The sequence below is a fragment of the Oncorhynchus masou genome, chromosome 33, assembly GCF_036934945.1.
Source record: "Oncorhynchus masou masou isolate Uvic2021 chromosome 33, UVic_Omas_1.1, whole genome shotgun sequence".
Classification (NCBI taxonomy): Eukaryota; Metazoa; Chordata; class Actinopteri; order Salmoniformes; family Salmonidae; genus Oncorhynchus; species Oncorhynchus masou.
This window is the reverse complement of record NC_088244.1, coordinates 25,986,954-26,012,543: the sequence shown is the minus strand read 5'-3', so window position 1 is coordinate 26,012,543 and position 25,590 is coordinate 25,986,954. Positions and strand designations below refer to the sequence as shown.

General features: G+C 40.2%; 1 protein-coding gene across 12 annotated transcripts in view; it reads left to right on the top strand.

Moving 5' to 3' along the window:
* Positions 1 to 11,883: 11,883 nt before the first annotated feature.
* LOC135528137 (cold shock domain-containing protein E1-like) overlaps positions 11,884 to 25,590 on the top strand; it is a 31,496-nt gene continuing 17,789 nt past the window's right edge. For all 12 annotated transcript variants that reach the window (XM_064957001.1, XM_064957000.1, XM_064956999.1 and 9 more), the window contains exons 1-2: positions 11,884 to 11,993; positions 24,770 to 25,435. The gene's annotated coding sequence lies outside the window, so the exon portion shown is untranslated. The remainder of the gene's footprint in view (positions 11,994 to 24,769; positions 25,436 to 25,590) is intronic.

Here is a 25,590-nt window from a genome sequence, read left to right as displayed (position 1 = left end):
GCAATCCACTCTGGCATGCTGTCAATTAACTTCTGGGCCACATCCTTACTGATGGCAGCCCATTCTTGCATAATCAATGCTTGGAGTTTGTCAGAATTTGTGGGGTTTTGTTTGTCCACCCGCCTCTTGAGGATTGACCACAAGTTCTCAATGGGATTAAGGTCTGGGGAGTTTCCTGGCCATGGACCAAAATATTGATGTTTTGTTCCCTGAGCCACTTAGTTATCACTTTTGCCGTATGGCAAGGTGCTCCATCATGCTGGAAAAGGCATTGTTCATCACCAAACTGTTCCTGGATGGTTGGGAGAAGTTGCTCTTGGAGGATGTGTTGGTACCATTCTTTATTCATGGCTGTGTTCTTAAGCAAAATCGTGAGTGAGCCCACTCCCTTGGCTGAGAAGCAACCCCACACATGAATGGTCTCAGGATGCTTTACTGTTGGCATGACACAGGACTGATGGTAGCGCTCACCTTGTGATTGCCCCAAACAATCGCAAAGGGGATTCATCAGAGAAAATAACTTTACCCCAGTCCTCAGCAGTCCAATCCTTGTAACGTTTGCAGAATATCAGTCTGCCCCTTTTTTATTTAGTTGATTTATTTCACCTTTATTTAACCAGGTAGGCTAGTTAAGAGCAAGTTCTCATTTACAACTGCGACCTGGCCAAGATAAAGCATAGCAGTGTGAACAGACAACAACACAGAGTTACACATGGAGTAAACAATAAACAAGTCAATAACACAGTAGAAGAAAAAAAATGAGTCTATATACATTGTGTGCAAAGGCATGAGGAGGTAGGCGAATAATTTCAATTTAGCAGATTAACACTGGAGTGATAAATGATCAGATGGTCATGTGCAGGTAGAGATACTGGTGTGCAAAAGAGCAGAAAAGTAAATAAATAAAAACAGTATGGGGATGAGGTAGGTAAATTGGGTGGGCTATTTACCGATGGACTATGTACAGCTGCAGCGATCGGTTAGCTGCTCAGATAGCAAATGTTTAAAATTGGTGAGGGAGATAAAAGTCTCCAACTTCAACAATTTTTGCAATTCGTTCCAGTCACAGGCAGCAGAGAACTGGAAGGAAAGGCGGCCTAATGAGATGTTGGCTTTAGGGATGATCAGTGAGATACACCTGCTGGAGCGCGTGCTACGAGTGGGTGTTGCCATCGTGACCAGTGAACTGAGATAAGGCGGAGCTTTACCTAGCAAGGACTTGTAGATCCCTGAAGTTTTTCTTGGAGAGAAGTGTCTTCTTTGCTGCCCTTCTTGACACCAGGCCATCCTCCAAAAGTCTTTGCCTCACTGTGTGTGCAGATGCACTCACACCTGCCTGCTGCCATTCTTGAGCAAGCTCTGAACTGGTGGTGCCCCGATCCCGCAGCTGAATCAACTTTAGGAGACGGTCCTGGCGCTTGCTGGACTTTCTTGGGTGCCCTGAAGCCTTTTTCACAACAATTGAACCGCTCTCTTTGAAGTTCTTGATGATCCGATAAATTGTTGATTTAGGGGCAATCTTACTGGCTGCAATATCCTTGCCTGTGAAGCCCTTTTTGTGCAAAGCATTGATGACGGCACATGTTTCCTTGCAGGTAACCATGGCTGAGAGGAAGAATAATGATTCCAAGCAGCACCCTCCTTTTGAAGCTTCCAGTCTGTTATTTGAACTCAATCAGCATGACAGAGTGATCTCCAGCCTTGTCCTCGTCAACACTCACACTTACAGTGCCTTGCGAAAGTATTCTGCCCCCTTGAACTTTGCGACCTTTTGCCACATTTCAGGCTTCAAACATAAAGATATAAAACTGTATTTTTTTGTGAAGAATCAACAACAAGTGGGACACAATCATGAAGTGGAACGACATTTATTGGATATTTCAAACTTTTTTAACAAATCAAAAACTGAAAAATTGGGCGTGCAAAATTATTCAGCCCCCTTAAGTTAATACTTTGTAGCGCCACCTTTTGCTGCGATTACAGCTGTAAGTCGCTTGGGGTATGTCTCTATCAGTTTTGCACATCGAGAGACTGAATTTTTTTTCCATTCCTCCTTGCAAAACAGCTCGAGCTCAGTGAGGTTGGATGGAGAGCATTTGTGAACAGCCGTTTTCAGTTCTTTCCACAGATTCTCGATTGGATTCAGGTCTGGACTTTGACTTGGCCATTCTAACACCTGGATATGTTTATTTTTGAAACATTCCATTGTAGATTTTGCTTTATGTTTTGGATCATTGTCTTGTTGGAAGACAAATCTCCGTCCCAGTCGCAGGTCTTTTGCAGACTCCATCAGGTTTTCTTCCAGAATGGTCCTGTATTTGGCTCCATCCATCTTCCCATCAATTTTAACCATCTTCCCTGTCCCTGCTGAAGAAAATCAGGCCCAAACCATGATGCTGCCACCACCATGTTTGACAGTGGGTATGGTGTGTTCAGGGTGATGAGCTGTGTTGCTTTTACACCAAACATAACGTTTTGCATTGTTGCCAAAAAGTTCAATTTTGGTTTCATCTGACCAGAGCACCTTCTTCCACATGTTTGGCGTGTCTCCCAGGTGGCTTGAAGGCAAACTTTAAATGACACTTTTTATGGATATCTTTATAAAATGGCTTTCTTCTTGCCACTCTTCCATAAAGGCCAGATTTGTGCAATATACGACTGATTGTTGTACTATGGACAGAGTCTCCCACCTCAGCTGTAGATCTCTGCAGTTCATCCAGAGTGATCATGGGCCTCTTGGCTGCATCTCTGATCAGTCTTCTCCTTGTATGAGCTGAAAGTTTAGAGGGACGGCCAGGTCTTGGTAGATTTGCAGTGGTCTGATACTCCTTCCATTTCAATATTATCGCTTGCACAGTGCTCCTTGGGATGTTTAAAGCTTGGGAAATCTTTTTGTATCCAAATCCGTCTTGAAACTTCTTCACAACAGTATCTCGGACCTGCCTGGTGTGTTCCTTGTTCTTCATGATGCTCTCTGCGCTTTTAACGGACCTCTGAGACTATCACAGTGCAGGTGCATTTATACGGAGACTTGATTACACACAGGTGGATTGTATTTATCATCATTAGTCATTTAGGTCAACATTGGATCATTCAGAGATCCTCACTGTTTGCTGCACTGAAAGTAAAGGGGCTGAATAATTTTGCACGCCCAATTTTTCAGTTTTTGATTTGTTAAAAAAGTTTGAAATATCCAATCAATGTCGTTCCACTTCATGATTGTGTCCCACTTGTTGTTGATTCTTCACAAAAAAATACAGTTTTATATCTTTATGTTTGAAGCCTGAAATGTGCCAAAAGGTCGCAAAGTTCAAGGGGGCCGAATACTTTCGCAAGGCACTGTACTTCTTTGCAGGTCCAGGAAGTTTATTGGCAGAGCCCTCTAATAAGGTGACTGTCTAAGTAAAGTCATTTGTATTTCTAAAATGGCAGTTGTTTATGTAAATACAGTGCTTAACTGTTATTTTCTACCATCAGAAGTACAGTATTGTTTCACTGTTTTTGGTCATCTTGTGAACTTGGTCAGCTGAGTGTCTGAAAGCACTGTTGTATTTCAGAAAGCTATTGGGTCCGTTGCATTGCTCGGAACTGTTGACCCAACTCAATAGGTGGCCTGTCACGAACCTGTGTGTCTTATGTTCTGGTTGACTTGTTCCCCTCATTAAACAGTAACTGGCGTAATCTGATAGTTGTGCCTTTTTAGCTAACCCTAATTGGCAGATGGTTTTGCAATATGCTACAGTCATGTCATCAAAAACACTACAGTAAATACTACAGTATATTACAGCCATGTACACATAAACACTACAGTAAATACTACAGTATACTACAGTCATGTCTGCAAAAACACTAGTGACTCTTATAGTACATAAATATAGTAATACTACAGTATTTGGACCATGGTTTACTATTGTATTCTTTTCATGTGGGTTCTCTGTAAATGTGTAACATGTATGAACAAAAATGGAAATGTAACTTTTGTTGTTATTCTGGATACATTTCTAAATGCATTGTATCCACATTTTGATTGAATTTTTAAATAGTTAAATACAAATCAAGGGATACTACAGTGTGGAGTATAGTATTCTCTAGCAAGTATTCCCAAACTGGGGTATGCGCAATGCCGTCGGGGGTATGACAAATACAATTTAAAAAAATATATATATTTAAAAATGTAATTCACATTTTCAAACAGCCATTTACATTTTCCAATGGGGCTATACATTCGGGTGTATTTTTTTCTCGCCAAAGTAGCCACATTTCACTGCCAAAAATAAAATTAAACCATCTAGTGTTCAGTGAAATAACAACACAATGTAAAATACAGGTAGCTTAGTCAAATAATTAACATCGAATCACATTAAGTGTTACTCTCTCATGGGAATTCCACTTTTATTTATTTTATTTCACCTTTATTTAACCAGGTAGGCTAGTTGAGAACAAGTTCTCATTTACAACTGCGACCTGGCCAAGATAAAGCATAGCAGTGTGAACAGACAACAGAGTTACACATGGAGTAAACAATTAACAAGTCAATAACACAGTAGAACGGTCAGTATGTAGCCAAACGTAGCTGCTGCTCATGTTGGTGTCTGTACTGATGGTGCAAAAACCATGACAGGGAGACATAGTGGAGTGGTAACGCGCGTGCAAGCAGTTGCTCCCGACTCCACTAGGGTACACTGCAGCATCCACCGAGAGGCTCTTGATGCCAAGGGAATGCCTGACAGCTTGAAAGACGTTTTGGACACTACAGTGAAAATGGTTAACTTTGTTAAAGCAAGGCCCCTGAACTCTTGTGTATTTTCTGCACTATGCAATGATATGGGCAGCGACCATGTAACACTTTTACAACATACAGAAGTGCGCTGGTTATCAATTGCGAGACGAGCAGTTTTCTTTACTGACCATCATTTTCACTTGTCTGACCGCTTGCATGATGACGAGTTTCTCACATGACTGGCCTATCTGGGTGATGTTTTTTCTCGCTTGAATGACCTGAATCTAGGATTACAGGGACTCTCCGCAACTATATTCAATGTGTGGGACAAAATTGAGGCTATGATTAAGAAGTTGGAGCTCTTCTCTGTCTTCATTAACAAGGACAACACACGCGTCTTTCCATCATTGTATGATTTTTTGTGTGCAAATGAACTCAAGCTTAAGGACAATGTCAAATGTGATATAATGAAGCACCTGAGTGAGTTGGGTGCGCAATTACGCAGGTACTTTCCCAAAACGGATGATACAAACAACTGGATTCGTTATCCCTTTCATGCACTGCTTCCAGTTCACTTATCGATATCTGAACAAGAAAGCCTCATTGAAATTTCAACAAGAGGTTCTGTGAAAATTGAATTTAATCAGAAGCTGCTGCCAGATTTTTGGATTGGGCTATGCTCAGAGTATCCTGTCATGGCAAATCACGCTGTTAAGACACTGATGCCCTTTGCAACTAGTTACCTATGTGAGAGTGGATTCTTGGCCCTCACTAGCAAGAAAACTAAATACAGGCACAGACTAAGACTCTCTCCAATACTACCCAACATTGCAGAGTTACAGTATGTGCATCCTTTCAAGCACATCCTTCTCATTAACCTGTGGTGAGTTATTCATAATTTTTGATGAACAAATCAGGTTTATTATGTACAATGGTTAAATAAAGAGCAAAATTATTGATTATTATTATTTGTGCCCTGGTCCTATAAGAGCTCTTTGTCACTTCCCACGAGCCGGGTTGTGACAAAAACTCACACTCATTCTTATAGTTAATAAATGTATCGTATAGTGTGTGTGTGGCAGGCTTACAATGATGGCAAAAAACAACATTTGAGAGTGAGCTGACCCTGGTTCTAGAGAGGGTATGCAGCTGGAGGTTGAATGTTTGAAGGGGTACCGGACTATAAAAAGTTTGGGAACCACGGCTCTACAGTATCCTACAAAATTGTATAGTAAGCAATGCACTATCGAGGGGGAACCTCAGAGGGAATCCCAGGCATGAGCTCCCCAAGTACGGCACGTTCAAATCAAAACAGCACTGACAAACATAGCAGTAAAGCTAGATAGTAGTCCAATCAATCAAAAAGTTATAAAGTAAGAACTACGTGATCGAGGTATACTACAGTGTATTTTATTTCACCGTTATTTAACTAGGTAGGCCGGTTGTGTCACGCCCTGACCTTAGATATCTCTGTTTTTCTATATATTTTGTTAGGTCAGGGTGTGACTAGGGTGGGTACTCTAGTTTTTGTATGTCTAGGATTTTTGTATGTCTAGGGGTTTTTGTATGTCTATGTTGGCCTGATATGGTTCCCAATCAAGGACAGCTGTTTGTCATTGTCTCTGATTGGGTGGCCATTTTCCTCATTTGTGTTGTGGGATCTTGTCTATGTATGGTTGCCTGTCAGCACTATTTGTATAGCGTCACGATTCGTTTGGTTGGTTGTTTGTTGTTTTGTTCTGTGAGTTTCGAATTATTAAAATGATGTGGAACTCTACTCACGCTGCGCATTGGTCCGATCCTTACGACGAACGAGACAGCTTGAGAACAAATTCTCATTTACAACTGCGACCTGGCCAAGATAAAGCAAAGCAGTGCGACAAAAACAGCAACACAGAGTTACACATGGGCTAAACAAGCACACAGTCAATAACACAATAGAAAAATGTATGTAGAGTGTGTGCAAATGACGTAAGATTAGGGTGGTAAGGCAATAAATAGGTCATAGAGTCAAAATAATTACAATTTAGCATTAACACTGGAGTGAAAGATTTGCAGATGATGATGTGCAAGTAGAGATACTGGGGTGCAAAAGAGTAACAAAAAAATAATAATAATAATATGGGAATGAGGTAGTTGGGTGTGCTATTTACAGATTGGCTGGGTACAGGTACAGTGATTGGTAAGCTGCTTTGACAGCTGATGCTTAAAGTTAGAGAGGGAGATATAAGTCTCCAGCTTCAGTGATTGTTGCAATTTGTTCCAGTCATTGGCAGCAGAGAACTGGAAGGAACGGAGGCCAAATGAGGTGTTGGCTTGGGGATGACCAGTGAAATAAACCTGCTGGAGCGTGTGCTATGGGTAGGTGTTGCTATGGTGACCAGTGAGCTGAGATAAGGCGGGGCTTTACCTAGAAAAGACTTATAGATGACCTGGAGCCAATGGTTTTGGCGACGAATATGTAGCGAGGGCCAGCCAACGAGAGCATACAGGTCGCAGTGGTGGGTAGTATATGAGGCTTTGGTGACAAAACGAATGGCACTGTGATAGACTACATCCAATTTGCTGAGTAGTGTTGGAGGCTATTTTGTAAATGGCATTGCCGAAGTCCAGGATCGGTAGGATAGTCAGTTTTACGAGGGTATGTTTGGCAGCATGAGTGAAGGAGGCTTTGTTGCGAAATAAGAACCCAATTCTAGATTTAATTTTGGATTGGAGATGCAACTCCCCATCCCGGATCCGGGATCGTGACTAAAGCCTCAGGCTCATTAGCATAACGCAATGTTAACGATTTCTGAAAATCGCAAATAAAATGAAAATAATGCATCTGCTCTCAAGCTTAGCCTTTTCTTAACCTCTTACATCTATGGGGGCGCTATTTCATTTTTGGATGAAAAACGTTCCCGTTCTAAACAAGATATTTTGTCACAAAAAGATGCTCGACTATGCATATAATTGATAGCTTTCGAAAGAAAACACTCTGACGTGTCCAAAACTACCAAGATATTCTCTGTGCGTGCCCTAGAACGTGAGCTTCAGGCAAAACCAAGATGAGATGGCATCCAGGAAATGAGCAGGATTTTTGAGGCTCTGTTTTCCATTGTCTCCTTATATGGCTGTGAATGCGAGAGGAATGAGCCTGCCCTTTCTGTCGTTTCCCCAAGGTGTCTGCAGCATTGTGACGTATTTGTAGGCAGATCATTGGAAGATTGACCATAAGAGACCACATTTACCAGGTGTCCGCCCGGTGTCCTGCGCCAAAATTGGTGCGCAAAAGTCACCTGCCAGTATTTTTCCATGGGATACAGAGAGGAAAGCAAGCTTCCACGAACTGCATATCAATGAAGAGATATGTGAAAACACACCTTGAGGATTGATTCCAAACAACGTTTGCCATGTTTCGGTCGATATTATGTAGTTAATCCGGAAAAAGTTTTACGTTGTAGGTGACTGAATTTTCGGTTCGTTTCGGTAGCCAGACGCAATGTAGAAAACGGAACGATTTCTCCTACACACAGACGCTTTCAGGAAAAACTGCGCATTTGGTATGTAACTGAGAGTCTCCTCATTGAAAACATCAGAAGCTCTTCAAAGGTAAATGATTTTATTTATTTGGTTATCTGGTTTTTGTGAAAATGTTGCGTGCTAAATGCTACTCAAAATGCTATGCTAGCTTTGCATACTCTTACACAAATTAGTCAATTTCTATGGTTCAAAAGCATATTTTGAAAATCTGAGATGACAGTGTTGTTAAGAAAAGGCTAAGCTTGAGAGCAGACGCATTATTTTCATTTTATTTGCGATTTTCAGAAATTGTTAACGTTGCGTTATGCTAATGAGCCTGAGGCTTTAGTCACAAACCCGGATCCGGGATGGGGAGTTTCAAGAAGTTAACAACACTGTCATCTCAGATTTTCAAAATATGCTTTTGAACCATAGAAATTGACTAATTTGTGTAAGAGTATGAGAGTACCGAAACGAACCGAAAATTCAGTCACCTACAACGTAAAACTTTTTCCGAATTAACTACACAATATCGACCGAAACATGGCAAACGTTGTTTGTAATCAATCCTCAAGGTGTTTTTTCACATATCTCTTCATTGATATATCGTTCGTGGAAGCTTGCTTTCCTCTCTGAATCGCATGGAAAAATACTGGCAGCTGACTTTTGCGCACCAATTTCGGCGCAGGACACCGGGCGGACACCTGGTAAATGTGGTCTCTTATGGTCAATCTTCCAATGATCTGCCTACAAATACGTCACAATGCTGCAGACACCTTGGGGAAACGACAGAAAGGGTTGACTCACTCCTCTTGCATTCACAGCCATATAAGGAGACAATGGAAAACAGAGCCTCAAAAATCCTGCTCATTTCCTGGATGCCGTCTCATCTTGGTTTTGCCTGAAGCTCACGTTCTAGGGCACGCACAGAAAATATCTTGGTAGTTCTGGACACGTCAGAGTGTTTTCTTTCGAAAGCTACCAATTATATGCATAGTCGAGCATCTTTTTGTGACAAAATATTGCGCTTAAAACGGGCACGTTTTTTTATCCAATAATGAAATAGCGCCCTCATAGATGTAAGGGGTTAATGTGAGTATGATCAAGGAATACTACATTGTGTAGTATAGTATTCTACAGTATGCTACAACATTATATAGTAAGCACTTCACGGTCGAGGGGGATTCCATAGTGTGTAGTATAGTATTCTACCATACACTACACAATTCTAAAGCAAGCACTACATCAGGGGCACTCAATTGTTAACCTACAAGCTCCGGAGCCTGCTGGTTTTCTGTTCTACCTGATGACTAATTGCAGTGGAACTGGCTTCGAGGTCCAGAGTTGTGTATGAGGGCTCTACATGATTGAGGGATACTACAGTATACTACAAAATTCTAAAGTAAGTACTACGCATGATCAAGGAATAGTACAGTGTGTAGTATAGTATTCTACAGTATAATACAAAAGTCTATATTAAGCATTACACATTTGAGGGATACTACAGTGTGGAGTATAGCATTCTACAGTATACTACAGTTTACAACAGAATTCTATAAAATTCAAAAGTAAATAATATAGTATTCTATAGTAAATTGTAGTATTTTTTAATGTGTGTGGACATAAAACTTGAGGGGTTTCTTCATACTTCATTGTGAAAGGACAGAGGACTCAGACAAAACCAAAGGGGAGGGGTTTGCCACCACAAAACAAGAATGGAATTAAGCTGGCACTCAGTGAGTTGAACATGGCCATACACACAAAATGTATCTGTATGCTATTCCTGATGCAGTGAAAATAATACAAAAATAAATAAGGTAAGCTTTATGCAACATATTTTTGAGTGCAGACACATCACATATTTTTGCTTATCTGATTTCATGGGTTTTACACACCAACCAAACTTCTGGGAGAATGCGATGGTCCCCTTTTGTACAGGGCAATAAACAAACAAGAATACGCACACACAGCTTTTCTAGTAGAGGGAGACAATGCGGGGAGACTGAAATGCGTTTTAACCCACTTTTACCAACATCTCTCCTGCGCCACGAGAGGCGCTAACACTATGGACCACTTTTGTTCTACCCACAAAATGCATAAAAGGCCCTCCAACGCCCTCCCTTCGGCAAATCAGACCATGACTCCATCCTCCTACTTCCTGTTTAGAAGCAAAGACTCTAAGTATGAGTGATGCGCACAGTATGGAACATTGAGCACCGGGCTAAAGGCTAGAGCTACCGCTTTCAAGGAACGGGACATGGACACTTACAAGAAAGCCTGCTACGACCTCCGACAAGACATTAACACATGGTTTAGGTCGATATAGGATTAAGATCCTGCTACACCGGCTACAATGCTCATCGTTTGTGGCAGGATTTGCAAACTATTATGAATTAAAAAGGGAAACCCAGCCATGAGTTTCCCAGTGATGCAACCTTCCCAGATGAGCTGTATGCCTTCTATGCTTGCCTCAAGGCAAACAACACTGAGCTAGGCATGACAGCCCCCGCTGTCCCAGACCGTCTTGCTCTCTGTGGCCGATGTGAGTAAGACTTTTAAACAGATTAATACTGGCAAGGCTGCTGGGCCAGACAGACTACTAGGGCGCGTTCTCAGAGTGTGATGAATGTGATGTCTAGTTCACACACACACACACACACACACACACACACACACACACACACACACACACACACACACACACACACACACACACACACACACACACACACACACACACACTCACACACTGCTTGAAAAGTCTACTGATTATAAACATTTAATTATTGGTTATTGTTATTATTAATAATTATCAATGATTTTGTTGACAGAACCCATTGTATTATATTCTTGTACTAAATGACAATATTAACTATTACAAAATATAGAAATGCTGTTGCTTGTCTTTTACATTCTTGTGGAATGTTTAGCATGGCTATACTTGATAGATAAGTTGACTAAAGCACAAACAGACCTGGCTTCTGGGCATGACAAAGAAACATGCATGATCCATGTTTCATGCGACATTTTGAATTGCATGTAAATGTTTTGATGTTGCTAGGAGTTATGGTCTCATTGTGCCTATCTAGACTCTTATTCCTTTAATGAGCTGCAAGAAAATCACATTTAAATGTATATCAAACCATTTTGAAATGTTGACCCTGATGTCAAATATTGGCCCCATTTACCCTTTTTTTGCACTGACTATGCACACTCACTGGACTCTTGTCTACCCACACACTCACAGATACTTACACTGACACTCCAACACACACACATGCATATTGACGCCACACACACACGCTGCTGCTACTCTGTTTGTTATCTATCCTGATTGCCGAGTCACTTTTACCCTTACCTACATGTGTACATATTACCTCAACTACCTCGTACCCCTTGTACATTGACTCAGTACCGGTAGTCCTAGTATATAACCTCGTTATTGTTATTTATTGTGTTACTAATGTTTATTTTTATTAGATCATTTTCTTACTTTTTAACTCTGCATTGTTGGGAAAGGGTTCGTAAGTAGGCATTTCACGGTAAAGTCTGCTGTATTCGGCGCATGTGACAAAAATATGTTTGATTTGATCCATTCAACTTGGGCTCTGGTGTTTGGCTCTTGAACAAACCCCAAAAAACATGATTTCCAACGTTTTCTCCTGTACCGCTGTCATAAGAAATCTCGCGGTAGGACTCCACTTAGATCACTACGTAATGTGCCGTGCTGCTTCTAGCGGCGCTGGTGACAGTGCTGAAAGCTGTTGGGGTGAGTTTTGTAGAATTAACTAATTGAAAATTACGGTTGAGAACCCCTTAATATAAGTGTGGGAGATGATGTTCCTTGTATTCAAGTTATATCTGTAAAAATAATCTGTAACCAATGTTCTTTACCCTTCAAATACTAGGCCTGGGCGGGGGCAGTGTTCTCCGGGCGCCGGTGTTTTTGCTCGTCATAAATCATACCTACACTAGCTGGGGAGTTAGCTATCTTATTTTAACAAACGTTTCGGCGTATTAATAAGAAGCCAACGTACTGTCTAAACATTTTAATTATTTAATGCCTACCGGTATACCAACTATGTTTGGCGTTAAACTAATTTGCTGAAGTGGCAAACTAGCTGACCAGACGACAGCATTTGTTAGTTAACGTTACCTACTATCTGGACTGGCACGAGTTTACCAAGTGTTGGTTAGTTAGCCACAATCTAGCAGATTTAGCCTCATCTGTCGCAGTTCCTTTGTTGTCAGGTGAAACACTGTTACGGCGCCTGCCAGCACTATTAACATGTTTTAGCCATGGTTGTTGAAATTGGCACTATTGACATGTTCGTTTTGACAAGTTCCGGAATTAAGAAGAAACAATGTATGATTAGCTAAGTGATCATAATAGGTAGCGAAGTAAAACTAATGTTGTTGACTAATGTTAGTTAGACATTGATGCATTTGACGATTTGCTAATACCCTTGTTTGTATAGCTAACGTAGCTAGTTAGGTAGTTTGCTAATTTGTAGCTGGCTAAAGTGCTTGTTAGCAAACCACTGCATGTTACTTATGCAAACGAATGATGCGTTCGTTGGCTAGTACGCCACGTTACTGCATTGCAAAGCATGGTCGCTTGACAGCAAATCACATGCTATGGCTGTGCATAGCTGGTAACTAATGGTATTGTTTGTGCCGTTTAACTTGTAAAACAATGTTTTAACCATCAGGGACAGTTGGTTATCTACGTTACTTCGGTGCTATAATGAACGACCTAGCTAACTATTTTGCGTTTATTAATGAACGTCGCAGTTCTAGTCAGCCATACGGAAAGCCGATACAGTAGCTGGCTGGCTAGCTACCACCAGCTTGAAGGCCGCGAGAGACAAGGCCGTATATACGTGTTTATGTTGCATACTTCAGCAGGCATCACTGAAATTTATTATTTGGTTAAACATAAAATAATTGCTAGGTAACGTTAGTAAGTAAACTAGTTAAGTGTTTTTGAACTCGACAATGTGTTCGACCACTTGTTTTGGAAATCTGTGCTAAAGAGCCAATCACAACCAGTAGTTTTAGTGGGTGGGCACGGTCGGCAAATGTTTTTATAGCTGCGTCATAAGCAGCTGAAAAGCAGACGCTCCCAAGTTCCTTTTTGTTTTCACAATGTTGATGCTCTTCAAAACACATTATATCCGTCACATCCACCTAATACGTCAGTGTAGGCTTTTCGTGAAATGCTTACTTTCTCCACAATGCAGAGTTAAAAAATAAAGAAAATAGTTACCCAAACGGTTAAGGGGTACGATGTAATTGTGGTAATGTGTACCTCAGGGTTTCTGTTAGAAGGAAACACCCTGCTTTTGGTGTATAAAAAGCCAGTTTTAGATTTGTAATTAAAAATGGCACGGGACATTTAAAATTGAGGGGAAATCCCATTGCGAAATAATTATTTTAAGCATATTCATTGACAAAATACTAATTGAATTAAATATATTTGGCCTTATCGGTCTGTAAATTTGCACAATTTACTGGAATTCAATTGGTGCATGTGTATATTTGTTATGCATCGTATTTATCACACGTGCACAGCAGACAGATATTTTCTGCTCAAAGACTATGTCAGACAGTGTACGTTAAAAATAGTTCAAATGGCCAAGATTAAAAAGGGCTATTTTATTTATTTCAACCGGTAATTGAAGCGCGTTTTCCATTCACCATTCAAATGCATAGGCAACGGAAGGCAGGCTTCATCAGCTCGTCACGCACCACTTTGCAATGAGCTAGAGGCAGTATGCCTTTTGAAAACGTATAGCTACTTAATTGTTTGAAACCTGGACGTTTTACCTTCGTCAAAGTAGTTTAGACAAAATCGGACTATGCGTTAGTGGAATTTCAATTGGTGACATCACTCGCTCTGAGACCTTGAAGTAGTTGTTTCCCTTGCCCTGCAAGGGTCACAACTTTTGTGGTGCAATAGGTAACAATGATTTGAGGGTGACTGTTGTCAATGTGTGCAGAGGGTCCCTGGTTCAAGCCCAGGTTGGGGCGAGGACAGCGATGGAAGCAATACTTTTACAAGCGGAGGCAATTATTTTATAAAAACATCCATATGCTTTTGAAACCAGTAGTCTATATCTCTTATTGGTTTTCAATTTTCTTTCATTGTCCAGTAGCCAAATGCACATTCACATTTTAAGCTAAATGTTGTCATCTGTTGCATCAAACTCATTGCTTAAAAAAAATATATGTATGTTTGCATGTATGTTTGTATATATGTGTGTAGCCTAGACCTACTGTTTGTATGAATTTGGGATCTATCGTCCCACAACTGTCCCAGTGTCTGTTTGGGATATTTGTTGACAAGCTGACTAATAGAATAGGTCAAATGTTCTACTATGAGGCGTAGAAGGTTGACATAGACAGCGTGTCCATAAGGCTAGGAGAAGCTAAGCTTTCCTGAAGTAAATTCAGTTAGTTGGCCTACTCCTGTCAGTATAGAAATTAATAATAGGCTACTAAAGCATGATTTGGCCACAGCGGATCGTTAGCTTTAAAGTTTTAAATCGCATTGTCTACAGTCGGAAGGAAAGGGAGCGTGCAGCAAATAACAAATAGAGCTTTGTAGAGTTGTGACTGTCAGTGAAGAGGCCAAGCCAGGCATATCGCAATATTTTGAAATTCAATTCCGGAAAAACAGTTTGGAAAGCAAATAGCTATTGCTGTAAAGGGAAGACAGTGAAAAAACTCTAATCTGTTTTATAATCACCAGCCTCGCTTATAATCACCAGCGGAGAGCTTTGGCCATGTGCCTGATCACCGCTCATTTTCACTCTATCATTATTTGGTCAGTGCCACTTAAGTTTGTTTATGGACAATTTCTTCCTCCAGTTTAGATTGATGTCATATTCTGTTTGTCTCCCCTTCTTGTAGGACCTACTATATGGAAGAATTTTTTTTTTATTGATCTGTTTATCAGTGTCAGCAGAGTAGGCTACCCTGTAATTTTCTATATAAAAAAATAATAATATTCTGCTAATGTATGCAGTCATATAAAGTATAGTAGAATTGCATGAAATGTGTTAAAGGCCACATTTTTCCTGTGTAAAAAATAAAATATATCTGATATAGCCGAGGCCTCTACTCTACACGCTCAGCCATGTATTGAATTATTTTTTGCAAACAGTGACTGAGTTATATTATTAGCCTAAATTATGACTATCCAATCTACTCATCACATGATGAAATAGTAGGCTCTTACATAAGTCTGCAAATATGATGATGTATGGAATGCTCTATCATAAGGTGCTATTTATTGATGGTGAAAATGAGCTTCTCCAAACTAGGAACTCACACACTGCCTATGCATAGTGAGGGATTTTACTGCTCATTACTTGTTTTGTTGGCTGAGGAAAAGTAAACGTGGAAAGTTATTCTAACGTCTTCTTCAAAGTGTGTGGTAAGGACACGTCATTGCATCTTCAACTTGTCTCCTGTTAAGATGAATTACCATAAGCTAAATGTGATTTCTGTCATTCTGAGCAACGTGGGCGGACTCTCTAATCAGGTTCCGCACCCATTGCATAGGCATATGGGTCTGGTGAATTTACTCAAATGTCCAGTAAATTAAAATTCTGCCAGTCAAATGTCCGGCGCTACGTTTTCATAACGGAAACCCTGATGTACATGTAGGTAGGGGTAAGATTAACTAGAAGGGATGCAAATTTTGGTCAATTATGTATCAGGCCTTCATGGTCGAATTGCTGCAAAGCAACCACTACTAAAGGACACCAATAAGAAGAAGAGATGTGCTTGGGCCAAGATACACGAGCAATGGACATTAGACTGGTGGAAATCTGTCCTTTGGTCTGATGAGTCCAAATGTGAGATGTTGGTTCCAACCTCCGTGTCTTTGTGAGACGCAGAGTAGGTGAACGGATGATCTCCGTATGTCTGGTTCCCACCGTGAAGTATGTAGGAGGTGTGGGTTGCTTTGCTGGTGACACTGTCAGTAAGGTATTTAGAATTCAAGGCATACTTAACCAGCATGGCTACCACAGCATTCTACAGCAATGCGCCATCTGATCTGGTTTGCGCTTAGTAGGACGATCATTTGACCCAAAACACGCCTCCAGGAGAGTGACGGAGTGTTGCATCAGATGACCTGGCCTCCACAATCACCCGACGTCAACCCAATTGAGATGGTTTGGGATGAGTTGGACCAGAGTGAAGGAAAAACAGCCAACAGGGGCTCAGCATATAACTCTTTCAAGACTGTTGGAAAAGCATTCCTCATGAAGCTGGTTGAGAGAAAGCCAAAAGTGTGCAAAGCTGTCAAGTCAAAGGGTGTCTACTTTGAAGTATCTAAAATATATATTTTGATTTGTTTAACTTTTTTAGGGATACTACATGATTCCATATGTGCTTTTTATTAGTTTGATGTTTCCACTATTACTCTACAATGTAAAAAATAAAGAAAAATCATTGAATGAGTAGGTGTGTCCAAACTTTTGACTGGTACTGTATATAATGACGAGATGCTTATGTTTCCACCCTAACAATGGGAGTCGTCCCAAGGCGGGAATGCAGGCGACAAGCTCAGGCCCAAAATAATGCCTTAGAAATGCATTGGACCTATTTTGGCAAGATTTTGGAGCCAGCAAAACCTCTCGCTTTGCTTCTTCCTCTCTTATGCTATGCATGCATACAAGGACTGGACATTTGTCATTAAGAGCTTAATGGAAACCGGCTTACTATTGTTGCATATCGTCATACAGCCAAAAGGCTATAGCCTATTATTGATCACGCAACTCCTGTAATGAAGCGGCTAATAAAACTTAATTTTTCAATTTGCCAAAGTACAATTTGCGGAAACCAGTTCTAAATAGTGCACCTAATGCCAAAAATTCCATGAGTGACAAAAATGAAAATCTATATTAGAAACTTAGAAAGATGGGGGATTTAATAGAAAATACTATAAAATAAAATTGGTCACATAAACGTGTTTAGCTGATGTTATTGTGGGTGTCTCGAAATGCTTGTGTTTCTAGCTCCAACAGTGCAGTATTGTCTAATTTCACAATGCACACAAATCCAAAGTAAAGGAATGGAATTAACTTCTTGCGTCGAGCAATCCGGGATCCTATTTATTTATAGGATCCCGGATTGCTCGACGCAAGAAGTTAATTCCATTCCTTTACTTTGGATTTGTGTGCATTGTGAAATTAGACAATACTGCACTGTTGGAGCTAGAAACACAAGCATTTCGAGACACCCACAATAACATCAGCTAAACACGTTTTTACTATTTATAGCCTCAAGCTCATTAGCATAACGCAACGTGAACTATTCATGAAAATCGCAAATGAAATAAATATATTTCCTCTCAAGCTTAGACTTTTGTTAACAACACTGTCATCTCAGATTTTCAAAATATGCTTTTCAACCATAGCTAAGCAACATTTTCACAAAAACAAGAAAACCATTCAAATAAAATCATTTACCTTTGAAGAACTTCAGATGTTTTCAATGAGGAGACTCTCAGTTAGATAGCAAATGTTCAGTTTTTCAAAAAATATTATTTGTGTAGGACAAATCGCTCCGTTTTGTTCACGTTTGGCTATGAAAAAAACCTGTATCCAGTTCAAGCATCAAGCTCATTAGCATAACGTAACGTTAACTATTTATGAAAATCGCAAATGAAATGAAATGAATGTGCTAGCTCTCAAGCTTAGCCTTTTCTTAACAACACTGTCATCTCAGATTTTCAAAATATGCTTTTGAACCATAGCAAAACAAGCATTTGTGTAAGAGTATTGATAGCTATAGTGTAGCATTTAGCATAGCATTTAGCGGGCAACATTTGCACAAAAACCAGAAAAGGATTCAAATAAAATCATTTACCTTTGAAGAACTTCGGATGTTTTCAATGAGGATACTCAGTTACATAGCAAATGTTCAGTTTTTCCTGAAAGATTCTTTGTGTAGGAGAAATTGCTCCGTTTTGTACATCACGTTTGGGTACAAAAAAAAAACAAATTCCGTCATCAAAACGGCGAACTTTTTTCCAAATTAACTCCATAATATCGACTGAAACACGGCAAACGCTGTTTAGAATCAATCGTCAAGGTGTTTTTCACATATCTCTTCATTGATATATCATTCGTGGATGTCTACTTTCTCCTGTGAATAGTTTGGAAAAAGACGTGCAGCTGAAGATGACGCACCAATTTCGACAGAGGACACCGGGCAGACACCTGGCAAATGTAGTCTCTTATGGTCAATCTTCCAATGATATGCCTACAAATACGTCACAATGCTGCAGACACCTTGGGGAAACGATAGATCGGGCAGGCTCATTCCTTGCGCATTCACAGCCATATAAGGAGACAATGAAAAACAGAGCCTCAAAAATCCTGCTCATTTCCTGTTTGAAGTTTCATCTTGGTTTCGCCTGTAGCATCAGTTCTGGGGCACTCACAGACAATATCTTTGCAGTTTTGGAAACGTCAGAGTGTTCACTTTCCAAAGCTGTCAATTATATGCATAGTCAAGCATCTTTTTGTGACAAAATATTGCGCTTAAAACGGGCACGTTTTTTTTAATCCAATAATGAAATAGCGCCCCCATAGATGTAAGAGGTTAAGAATATAAGTATTTGGACAAGCAATATTGGAGCTACGTAGACTAAGATACAGTATATACATATGAGATGAGTAATGCAAAATATCTAAACATTATTACGCCTTCTGGATGATAGCGGGGTGAACAGGTAGTGGCTCGAGTGGTTGTTGTCCTTGATGATCTTTTTGGCCTTCCCGTGATATTGGTTGCTGTAGGTGTCCTGGAGGGCAGGTAGTTTGCCCCCGCTGAGGCATTGTGCGGACCGCACCACCCTCTGGAGAGCGCTGCGGTTGTGGGCGGTACAGTTGCTGTACCAGGCGGTGATACAGCCCGACAGGATGCTTTCAATTGTGCATCTGTAAAAGTTTTAGGTAGGGATGCACCGATATGACTTTTTTGACCGATACCAAAATCTGATATTTTCTTTGCAAAAAAAACAAAAAAACAATACAGATAACGGTAACCGATATTTACAATTTTAGCGGCCTTTTTAAGGATTCAAGTATAGTTCAAACACACAGTGACCAAAAAGTTATTTTGTTGTCATTTACATACAGTTGAAGTTGGAAGTTTACATACACTTAGGTTGGAGTCATTAACTTGTTTTCCACCACTCCACAAATTTCTTGTTAAATCACACATGCAAGATAGCAAATTAAAGATACACTTGTTGTGAATCCAACCAACATGTCAGATTTCAAAAAGACTTTTTGGCGAAAGCAATCGATGCTATTATCTGAGGATAGCACCTCCATAAACAAAGACAGAAATCATATTTCAACCCTGCAGGCGCGACACAAAACGCAGAAATAAAAATATAATTCATGCCTTTGACGAGCTTCTTTTGTTGGTACACCAATATGTCCAATAAACATCACAAATGGTCCTTTTGTTCGATTAATTCCGTCGATGTTTTTTTTTATATATATATATATATCCAAAATGTCAATTTATTTGGCGTGTTTGATCCAGAGAAACACCGGTTCCAACTTGCTCAACGTGACTACAAAATATCTCAAAAGTTACCTGTAAACTTTGCCAAAACATTTCAAACTACTTTTGTGATGCAACTTTAGGTATTTTTTAATGTAAATATTTGATAAAATTGAAGACGGGATAATTTGTGTTCAATACAGGAAGAAAACAAACTGAAGCATGCTTTTGCTTTCTGGTCACGCGCCTCTATCTAACAGTACACTTCAAGTGACCCTCGTTCAAGATGGCTGTACTTCTTCATTACACAAAGGAATAACCTCAACCAATTTCTAAAAACTGTTGACATCAGTGGAAGCGATAGGAACTGCAAGAAGGTCCCTTAGAAATCTGGATTCCCAATGAAAACCCATTGAAAAGAGTGACCTAAAAAAAACAAAGATCTGAATGGTTTGTCCTCGGGGTTTCGCCTGCTAAATAAGTTCTGTTATACTCCGACATGATTCAGAGTTTGAGAAACGTCAGTGTTTTCTATCCAAATCGACTAATAATATGCAAATCTTCTGGGGATTTGAATGTGGGCATGCATTTCATCTGGATGTGAAAATACTGCCCCCTGTCACCAAGAAGTTTGAACAAACTATAGTTTTGGCAAGTCGGTTAGTACATCTAGTTTGTGCATGACACAATTTTTCAACAATTGTTTACAGACAGATTATTTCACTTATAATTCACTATCACAATTCTGGTGGGTCAGAAGTTTACATACACTAAGTTGACTGTGCCTTTAACCTGTTGATACTACCCATCCGGGATCGTGAATACAGCCTCAGGCTCATTAGCATAACGCAACGTTAACGATTTCTGAAAATCGCAAATGAAATGAAATAATATGCCTGCTCTCAAGCTTAGCCTTTTCTTAACAACACTGTCATCTCAGATTTTCAAAATATGCTTTTGAACCATAGCAAATCAAGCATTTGTGTAAGAGTATTGATAGCTAGCTTAGCATTTAGCGTAGCATTTAGCACGCAACATTTTCACAAAAACCAGAAAACCAAATAAATAAAATCATTCACCTTTGAAGAACTTCGGATGTTTTCAATGAGGAGACTCTCAGTTACATAGCAAATGTTCAGTTTTTCCTGAAAGAATCTTTGTGTAGGAGAAATCGCTCCGTTTTGTACATCACATTTGGCTACCGAAACAAACCGAAAATTCAGTCACCAAAACGTCAAACTTTCTCCAAATTAACTCCATAATATCGCCACTGGTGCCCTGTCCTCTTCACAGATTAAAGCAGGTTCACACTGAGCACATGTGACAGACGTGACGTGACAGACGCCGTGGAGAATGTTCTGCTGCCTGCAACATCCTCCAGCATGACCGGTTTGGCGGGTGGTCAGTCATGGTGTGGGGTGGCATTTCTTTGGGGGGCCGCACAGCCCTCCATGTGCTCGCCAGAGGTAGCCTGACTGCCATTAGGTACCGAGATGAGATCCTCAGACCCCTTGTGAGACCATATGCTGGTGCGGTTTGCCCTGGGTTCCTCCTAATGCAAGACAATGCTAGACCTCATGTGGCTGGAGTGTGTCAGCAGTTCCTGCACGAGGAAGGCATTGATGCTATGGACTGGCCCGCCCCTTCCCCAGACCTGAATCCAATTGAGCACATCTGGGACATCATGTCTCGCTCTATCCACCAACGCCACGTTGCACCACAGACTGTCCAGGAGTTGGCGGATGCTTTAGTCCAGGTCTGGGAGGAGATCCCTCAGGAGACCATCCGCCACCTCATCAGGAGCATGCCCAGGCGTTGTAGGGAGGTCATACAGGCCCGTGGAGGCCACACACACTACTGAGCCTCATTTTGACTTGTTTTAAGGACATTACATCAATGTTGGATCAGCCTGTAGTGTGGTTTTCCACTTTAATTTTGAGTGTGATTCCAAATCCAGACCTCCATGGGTTGATAAATTTGATTTCTATTGATAATTTTTTGTGATTTTTGTTGTCAGCACATTCAACTATGTAAAGAAAAGTATTTAATAAGAATATTTAATTCATTCAGATCTAGGATGTGTTATTTTAGTGTTCCCTTTATTATTTTGAACAGTGTATTTATATTCCATATTGCCCAGCCCTACTAGTTGCCTATCTGACTAGCATTGTGATTTTGAAAGTGGTGGGTGACATGCTGATAGTCAACGGTCGGCAGGCTATAGCCTATGCATCCGAATGGGAGGCGTGCCTTACGAGTTGAGATAAAAAATTGCTCCTTTTTATTCGTGGCCAGCAAAGTTTACACGCGATTGCATTTAGAATTGTTATTTGTTGCGCAATGAATGGGCTTTCAAAAGCAAGTTTCACTCCAGTACCCTATAGGGTTTGAGGAGCAACTCTCACTCTGTCTGACAGGTGATAGGTTATTCAGCTCCTCAAACTAGGCTCTGTATGCTGTGCGCATGTGATACATAAAAGGCATGACAACTAACGAAAATACACACGCCAATTTAATTCCACAAAATGTTTGAAAATTAACCTAAAGCCTGGTAAGCATGAGTGGTCAAATGTATTTTCGGTGGCTAGTCATTAAATTCCTTAGTGACTAGGCAATCAGGATAGATAATAAACAGAGTAGCAGTGTGTGTGTCATCATTATGTATGTGTGTTGGGGTAGAGTCAGTGAATGTACATGGAGCCGGTGCAAGAGTCTGTGCAAATAAAAAGGGGGTAAATGCAAATAGGGTAGCCATTTGATTAACTGTTCACCGGTCTTGTGGCTTGGAAGCTGTTCAGGAGCCTTTTGGCCCCAGGCATTGCACTGAGGTACCGCTTCAATGTTTTCAGTAAGGATTGTTGTCAGAGTGAACATACGTTTCTTCCACTCCTTTCAATCAGCGTGACCATATTACCAAGGGTGATGAATGTTATCAAGCCACATGTTAATGCAGATGTCAATTGGCATCTGAATGGCAAGGCATTATGATTAAGCAATAGGGCCAGGAGTGTGTGGTATATGGCCAATATACCAAGGCTAAGGGCTGTTCTTAACCTCTACAGTATCGGTGTGTGTCCCGCAGGACGGTTGAGCTAACGTGCACTAATGTGACCATCATGATGTTTTAAGTATGAAGAACATTTCCCGGGACACAGACATATCTGAGATTTACAATTTAAACTTTCTGCCAATATAACTCCACTGCCCAATTTACAGTAGCTATTACAGTGAAACAACACCATGCTATTGTTTGAGAGTGCACAGTTATTAATTTAAATGTATTAATATACCAATTAGTCACATTTGGGCAGTCTTGATACATTTTGAACAGAAATTCAATGGTTCATTGGATCAGTCTAAAACTTTGCACATACACTGCTGCCATCTAGTGGCCAAAATCTAAATTGTGCATAGATTCCTAAGTCATATATTGGCCTTTTCTCTTGCATTTTCAAAGATGATGGAACAAAAAAACTCATGATCTTTTACCAGATCTAATGTTATTTTCCTACATTACTTTCACATTTTCACAAACTTCAAAGTGTTTCCTTTCAAATGGTATATGCATATCAAAAAAAATATGCATATCCTTGCTACAGGCAGTTAGATTTGAGTACATCCTTAAGAGGTTTTCACGACGCAACGTGGTGTGCCCGGATACATCCTTTAGCCTTGTATTTTTGGCCATATACCACAAACCCCTGAGGTGCCTTATTGCTATTATAAACTGGTTGTGAATGTAATTAGAGCAGTGAATTTTATATATATATATATATATATATATATATATATATATATATATATATATATATATATATATATATATATTTTTTCCATAAGCATGGGATACGGTCTGATATACCACAGCTGTCAGCCAATCAGCATTCAGGGCTCGAACCACCCAGTAGATATGTAGATAAACAAAAGGCACCTGCTTGCTTCAGATTGGTATTTCTCATTCTCTCTGAATTTCAAGACTTAATTGATAAAAATCCCTACAGTCGACCAATCATCAACAAAGGGGCGTAGACTTTTTTTATGTGCGTGTCTCAACAGCTGAAAAACCTCTTACTAAAACTCCTACTAAAGTTCAAAACAAATTATGTTTGCACAAAGTCTTCCGAAGAGTTTTGGCTGGTAAGCGTGCACACGCCTTAAGCCATAGATTGCATAATTTCACTGAAACTTTGACTTCAAAGAGGTTCAACTGAGCGCTGCTGTCAATAAACAACTCTAGCCTGATTTCCAAGTAAGACCTATCCACTCCTTGGAATGAAATTTGACCCCTTTCACAACATTATTTTTGAACACTCTGGAAACCAGGTGGGATGCCACCACATTGCGACACTGCCATGTCAGATTAGTTTTCACGTGGCCCTGTTCAGCCAATTGCATTGAGGTCAATAATGCCAGCAATGCCCAGCCATGGGGGTTGTCCCAAAAGCCGAACTTGGTGTGTCCCTACTTCTTGTTACTGTGTATACAGTTAGCTTGAATGTTAGGATCATGACATAGTTCATGACATAGTTCACATGATTACACACACCTCCCTGGTCAGAAAGTGTGCCCTAAATATCAATATGATCAAAGATATGCACGGGGACTTGTTTATCCACAGGACTTGCATGTAGTCGGGCAGCTGAAGATGGTCTATCTTTAGGCCTGTTAGCCTGGGTGCAAAGAATCTGGAGTTTAATTCACATGAAAAGGAAATGACCCAGGGCACAAGTCCACAGGCGGCTTTAACTTTCTCATGTGATGATAAAAACATTAAAGGTGCAATGCAGCTGTTTTTATTTATATATCAAATCATTTCTGGGTAACAATTACTGTGACTTGTGTACAATTTAAAATGGTAATAAAAAAAAGAAACAAAGACCAATTTCTCAAGCAAGAATTTTTCATTTCAGGCTTCACCCAGTTTTTCTAGTTGTTTATTCACATCAGTAGGAATGTAGGCTACATTGATCTATTTTCAACTAATAGTGTATTTCTTTTTCTCAACAGTATGAAGTGAAACGGAACTGAATTTTTTTTTTGTACTATCCGCAACTGCTTCTTCAAGTTCAGATCACAACGAAGAAACAAATTCAAGAGAAACATCCCAAAATGAACAAAGTCGCAACAACTCAATAAAAGGAAAGGCTCACTTCAAAGGAAAATATAGAAGCAAACAAAACGAAGAAACAACCAAAGACGAGATACACAGCTGCCCAATCGAAACACGCTCAAGAGAAACAATCCTTTGCCAAAATTGCAAACCCGAGAACATAACTGATCTGAGACCAGAAGTTTGTGCCTACTCAACAGCTTTGACAAAGCACACGTCCCAACGCTGCTCCCAGCCCTCCTCACCTCACCGCACCACCGACTCACCCCGGGGTGCTTAGAGGGCTGCTGTCTGCTAGTTTTTTTTCCTTCTCATCCCTTTAGCTGTCTCTCTATCCTTGTGCTCTGTTCATTTTGTTGATTTCAAGCAGTGTTATTGCACCTGCGTTTGCCTCCTTTTTTATTTTTATTTTTTATATATGCAACTTATATGCAGAACTTGTGCCAGAAACCTGCAACAAATACGTGGTGTGTGTGTGTGTGTGTGTGTTTTGAAGAGAAGATCTGCAACATCTGCACAGTCGTTAACGTTCAAGACCACACCTTTTAAGACGCCAAATCAAGGTAGGTCTTTTTTTTTATACACTTATTCCATAAATGTGTTGGGGCAGCTGAATTTCTATTCTATTGCAACGCTTAGTAGGATTTTTTTAAAACTCTTTTAGTTTATTTTTATTTTTTATGGCGCATGTTTGAATGTGTCCGAGGTCTGTAAAGGC